Source organism: Athene noctua, chromosome 6 (assembly GCF_965140245.1).
Source record: "Athene noctua chromosome 6, bAthNoc1.hap1.1, whole genome shotgun sequence".
In the NCBI taxonomy this organism is placed as follows: Eukaryota; Metazoa; Chordata; class Aves; order Strigiformes; family Strigidae; genus Athene; species Athene noctua.
This window is the reverse complement of record NC_134042.1, coordinates 13,317,535-13,324,408: the sequence shown is the minus strand read 5'-3', so window position 1 is coordinate 13,324,408 and position 6,874 is coordinate 13,317,535.

Genomic DNA, 6,874 nt, shown 5'->3' with positions numbered 1-6,874 from the left:
CACAATTACATCTGGCTGGGTAATTAATACAGCTTAAAGCCCATGGTCTGGTAGCCTCTTAAAGCCTCTGGAAGCTCTTAACCATTTCATACAGAGTTCTGTCATCCTTCCTGATTTCCCACAAGGTTCTACTACAGAATTCATATTATCCTATAGCCAGTTACTTTAGCTATTCTTCTTTCCCTGGGACCTGCAGAGCTTTCCAGCTCCCAATTAGAAAGTGCTTTGCTCAGGGAAATGATAGCTCGAGGAAGCCCATAAACCATCTTCTATATCCTACCTCCTCTTTCGATCTCCATCCAATTAAGCTGAGAGCTAAAGTTTTGTTGGTTGAGGTTTGGTGGGGTTTTTTTTTTGATCTGCAAACTGATATATCTTGTATGTGAAACAATTACTGCTTCAGCTCCACAAAGCACACAAGCATTTTCAGTTGTCTTTAGACTTCTGAAGTCCTCCTTACAAAATACTGCTAAGAATAAGACTACCCTATCTGCAGTTTTAATTTAGTGATTTATCTAGTATTTCTTTCCAGAAGGAGTTCATTGTTTTCATGTAAGTGTTATATCTTGGTCTAAAATGCCTTTTTATTTTTTTTCCCCCACAGGGACACAGAAATGACAGATCATAAACTGTGCAAAAAGTTAATTTTATCAGTTTGTAGATACAGGACAGATGCTGCAGCGCTACTGCCATGAGCAGACTTCCACACTAGGCACGTGTACTGAAATTTGCAGGCTGATGTCTACGCTGGTAATTATGACTGACCACAGTTCACTGTTCCAAGCTTCTATTCAGTGCCCAAAAGAGTAGCAGCCTGAAAACCAGGTCCTAGTAGGACTCCAAGAAGCAGAGTATCTATGGAGCTGACCATGAGATGTGAAACAAGTCATTACAGCAGACTGAAGGCAATGCCAAGGTCAATCATAAATATCAGTATACACATGCAATTAGAATTACCAAAGGAACAGTAGTTTAAGAATAAAATTTAAGACTGAGGCCACAACGATACATCTGGAAGTATCCAGAATATGAAACAGCATATAAATAGTAACCAAAACATAAGTAGATAACATACAGTATTATTATGAGACTATGTAGATTGGTATCTTTAACTTCCCTTCAAACCTTTCCCCCTGCCACCAAAGAAATTAAAGAACCCACACATACCCTCTACAGAAGATGCTGATATATGGAGATTGCTTTCCCATGGTAACCTTCCCTCCTCCCACCCTTCTTCCTTCAGGATGTGCTCCTGAAAGACCTCAAAAGAAACTTTACTCTTGATACTTTACACCTCAAAAACAGGAAGCCTCCCACGCTAGTCTGCATACACTGGGCTGAGCTTCCTCCTCCTGCTGTGTTCTCCCTGAGAGAAGATTCAGAAGGAAGAATTCTTATCTCATAAAACTTTCATTCCCCTTTCTTTAAAAAAAAAAAAGAAGACGACTTGAAACAAGAAATTCCATCACACATCTTCAAAGACAACAGAGCCAGGGAGGGGCGAGGGAGACTAAGCGAGTCACTCTTGCATCATTCAAACAGTACTTTTACAAAGGGTACATCTAGAGCACACAGCCCATGCAAAGATAACTGAGGAAGCTCATGCTCCAAGACAGCACTGTGTACATTTACTGTTTGTTTCCAAGAACCACATTCACAGGATTATAATGCTTCTTGCACACAAGTCTCACAAATTACTTTCCTTTGGATGTGAGCAGGATATAGACGTTGAAAAATGAGGTCTTAGTAGCCCCGTGACACTGTGTCTTTAGTTAAGTTGCTGTAAACTTCAAAGATAAAGTGTTGCTTTCTGAAAGCAAAACACTGATTTCTAGATTGACATTTCTGGAGAAGGGTTTTTTGCTGCATTATCATTGGTCTCTCCATCTGTTCAAAGCCTTGTATTATTTAATATAAAAGTCTACTAAAAAGATGATTCCTATGGTCTGTGTCACAAATTTTTCTTCCAGTGGGAAATCAACTGTCAGAGCCCTGACATCTGCTATTGATGTGTAAAAGCGAAACAGTTCACCTCTCTCTGGATGTAAGGTTCTACTTTTATACAAAGCAGACAAGGGAGAATATGAAACAGCACACAAGATTTTGACCCCAAAAGAAAACACTACCTTGGAGAGGCTGACCAGTTCTTTTCACTGGCAACTTTTCAATATAAGGCTAGAAATCAATCTTGTAGCTGCAAGCACTTAGTGTATTAGAGACCCATAAGCTGAACAAATGAGTCTGGAGGTAAAATGAAAAAGCTGCCAGCTGCCACTACCCTAAAGACAGCATTATGTATACTTTTATATATATACATACATATATATACACACATATATATACATACATATTATGTGAACTTAACCTTCCAATGCAGATCCTAAGTTTTCCTCCTAGGAAGAAGCAGGGCAGCATTATTCAGCACAGGTTTCTTCAGAACACACCAGCAAGATTTTCTAATCTACAATGGCTCTGCAAGGAGTATAAGGCCCAGTTCCAGTTTTGTGTTCCGGCATGTAAAAGCTCATTACCATCCCTACCTACCTGACAGGTCATTTTGCCATCTGCAGACATGATCTTCTACCAAAAGAAGATGCCACAAAAGCACTAAAATTATTAACAAAGGGGCCAGTTTTTGTTTTGAACTGACATATGTCAGACCTACAGCAGCACAGGAAACATGGCAGAGAACAGACACCTCTGTGGTCAAAATAATTTGCAAGCTATGCTTCAACTTAGCATTCCCTCCACCCATACACAGAAATATGTGGTAATTAAGTCCTGGTTTTGTACACTGAGATATGTTCATCTATGTGTATAAACGCACCCACAACTTACATATACCTATGCCACCAGCAGGAGAGGTGAATATTGTTACATTATTTAATAATTCTTAGATTGGGCCCACAAGTAATAGTGACAGAAGTCAAAAAACAAAAGACATTTTAAAGTGTTACGTAGCTGTTCTTACTGCACCTAAATAATATTTAGGATATTGAGCTAAAACATCAAAAATATTCAAGAGGACTTCACAGATATCAAGCACTTTGACATCTGAAAGACAGCATGCTATTTTGAAAGACAAATATAGTATTGAAGTGCAGCCATTTCTGGAACAGCAACTTGCAGAAACTGGCTGGTGCACAGAAGCCTGAGCTACATCACAGTAGTAGCAAGTCTGAACCAACATGGCAAAGTAAACCCTTCTTTTTACAGCAAAAACTAAAGGACTTTAAACATCCCTCCAGAATCAGAGACAACAGGAGCTACATTAAGATATACACAGTAACCTGCGTAAAATTTAGCACCAGTCTGGATTTCAGCTTGTCTTTCCAGGGAGAGAGATTTCAAATATAAATCCACATATGCACAATGGAAGTGAGTTACTGTCACAGTAGAGAACCTTATCTTCCGAATTTTAATCTTAGTCTGTTTTTTCACTCTAGAAAGTAACTTAGCAGACATATCACTTCAGTAATTTGACTTGGACTACACACAATAGAGCCAATCTGTTGATATTAGCAAGCATGAGCACACCTTTACTGTACATCTAAGACCACACCTGTCCTACAATAACAGATTCCATGCACAAGTATAGCAGCCTAGTCATAATATACCTTGGATTCTTGGGTTGTAATACCCATAGAAACTAGAGCCAGAAACACTAACCTGTGATAAACACTTGCTTTTCTCTAACAAAATGGCAACAGCAGCCACCAGACCTGCCATTCTGTACTCACTATGTTGGTGCTACATGGATCAGGAGGCTCGCTGCAACTGTTCCCTTAACATCCAACAGGATTCGGGTTTGGGCTTTTTGTTTTGTTGCAGTTGTGGTTTGGGGATTTTGTTTGTTTGTTTTGTTTCCTGCAGTCAGTTCCAAGTGGCAGCAGCAGCAACACGCTCTGCACTGGGCTACTGCAGTCACAGGGGTGGCATGCAGTCACTGAGGTAGCAAACACAGCTCAGGCATCTGTGCCTCCCCTGGGAGAGAGTAGACAATGACAAGCAGAAGGTCTCAGAGATAGATTTTTACCAAAGACTATCTCCTGGAATGTGCCAGCCTATGAGACCCATAACACCACAGCTCCATTCCTACCAATATACAAGCCACAGAAATTGCTGGCACCCACTTATGCCAGAATATTCTGCTGTCAGTCTTCTGATTATAAGCAGAAGCCATAAAGTCCCTCCAACAGCACCAGCAAAAGTATAACCTAATCATCTTTGTTACTGTCTTTTAGTGAAATCTTTCTAAGCACCAAAATAATTTTAAAATGGGACTTAATTCTGGTACATTTTACATACAGATTGTTGAGAATTTTTATTTCTTTTGATCCCACAGGAAAAAAAAAAATCATTAAGCAGCAGAATATTCAGTAAATTATATCTGAATACTTCCATTAAGGACAACAGTACTGAAGAGAAGGCAAGGTTTGACCAAAATATTTCTCACTGCTAAGGATACTTGAAAGGAAAGAGACTGCAGATGTAGTCTCAGAGCACAGTTTGAATTTATATCAGCTGATTAACTTAAAAAATACATATATATATAATACTAAGATGTGATATATACAGAACCTACCACAAAATCTCTGAGTTACTTACTAGCATACAAGTAGTCCTTGTCATATTAACAGCCAGAAGTACTGGCTTTTAAAAAACCTCTTAGCTAATGTAATGATATGAACTCTGAAAGTTCAGTTTCCTTTGCCAACTTTTCATTTTTGTCATGACCTCTGACCTGCAGGTGAGACAAAGCTGATACATCAGGAGAAGGAAGCTTCACCTTCTTACTTGGAGAGAAGCCTGGTTAAAATATGTAACACCAGTGCCCCTGGACCTTAAATCTATAAATACAAATAAATACACTTTAAGTAGTGTTGCAAAGGGATTCGTTGGTGTACTTCTGCTTTTTAAATTGATTTTTATAGGAATTCGATACTTGGTACAACAGAGATCCAAGAGAAATACCCTACGGAGCCAAGAGACAGCAGTTTTGCGCAAGTGCAGTACTGCCCTCTCCTGGGGCGGATCAGAGCTGCGGCCGCACTGACACCAGCCAGCCGCCCCGGAGAGCTGCACCGCCGAGAATACCTGGGCTGCTTTGGGACATCCAGATTGGAAAGAAACAAAAAAGTTTAAAAAAGCAAGCCACACGCACGTCCGGAGTAAACGCAGCAAGTTACTGAGCAATATACGAGCGGTGGTAATTCATCACCGTAAAAATGATACAGCAGTTCGTTCCTTCCTCCATGACCTGATGCAGGAGAACCAAAAAGTGATTTTCAGCAACAACAGCAGCCTGCGGGGCAGCAGAATATTCTGAGAACCAAGATAAAAAGTCAAACAGCAACTTTCACATTCAAGCACACCTAAAAGCTTTGACATTATTACCGCAGGGCTACTGCGGCTCATAATGCAAAGAGTAAGCATATGAAGTTAAGTAGGCTCTTAATGCAATTACTTTGATTTCAGTGGCATTAGAACATGAGTAAATTTTACTGTTGGATGAAATCCTGCTTTTGATTACCCTGCACAAGCCCAGGGTAATTCACAGGTCCAGGTACACCTCCCATTTACCAAAGATTAATGAGTCACCTTATGTAAGCTAAGCTTTAACTGGCAGAATGCACAGTTTTAGTCCCCAACAAGCATAAGATAAAATACACAGCTTAAGCCTCAGCACAAGGAGGGTTTAAGCAAACTAATTATAGTTTTCAGACGTGACTGCTAAGAATGAACACAGATTCAGGTACAGCAGCTCAGCTGAAAGGCAACTCACTAAACTGCAATAATCCTAAACCTACATTCAAACCATAAATTCTAATGTTATTAACAAAGTTTTGACTTTACAGAAGGTTTTAATGAAATTTGCAATTACACTTTAAATTTAACTAATAAACTAAGTAAATATAGCCTGAATATTTAGCCTGTATTTAATGGACTACATAGGTATAAAACCAGTTCCTCAGGTCAAATAAGTAGAAAAACAGCCAGAGCAAATGGAGGACACAACTCAATAGCAGAGCCCACTCTGCAGGCCAGGATGGCCTTGACCAGTCCAAAAACTGGCCCAAGAAGAGCAGCATTCAACTGAGACCAGCCCAAGCACAGACAATTCCACAAACCCAGACTGAAAACAACTGATCTCATAGCAGTTCTCAAACTGAAGCGCCCGCATCCCTTTTGACCATAAGCTTCATGAAAGTTAACACTGTTGTGCAACTGTAAAACATCATATAACTCTGAAACGCGAGTACAGCCTGAAACACACACTCGGCACTAGGAAGGCCTCAGCTGAGTAGTAGTGGTATATCCAGTTTTTGGGAACATGCTTCAAAGGAAAGATGTATTCCCCATGGAAAGGGTCCAAAAACGAAGCAAGAATGATCAAAGCTAGAAGTTGCCATCTGTAATATCCAAGTGAATTGGCATTCTTTAGCCACTCTTTCATCTAGAAAAAAAGACTCAAGTGGGACAGCATTACCAATTTTCAAATACGGTTGCAATGAACAAGGTAATAAATTGTTTTCTTTATCCACAGAAGGCAGAGGGAACAGCAGTAATGATTTTAAATTGCAGCAATAAGCATTCAGGTAACATACTAGAAAAATCTTTTAGTGAAAAATAAAATAATCCGAATAAACCAAACCAAAAGGCTTTAAGAAGAGGTTAGACAACCAACTGCTAAGGAACAATAAAGAGGTGGTGTATTTTATTTCTAGATTTTATTTAATACATACACAGAAAAACCAGTGATCTCTGAAATAACTTCCAGTCTGTTCTTGTCTATGAATTTCCATAGTAAGTACATGCAACACAAGTGAGAAGACAAATAATTTAACATACTTTTTCACCGATGGTAATGCTA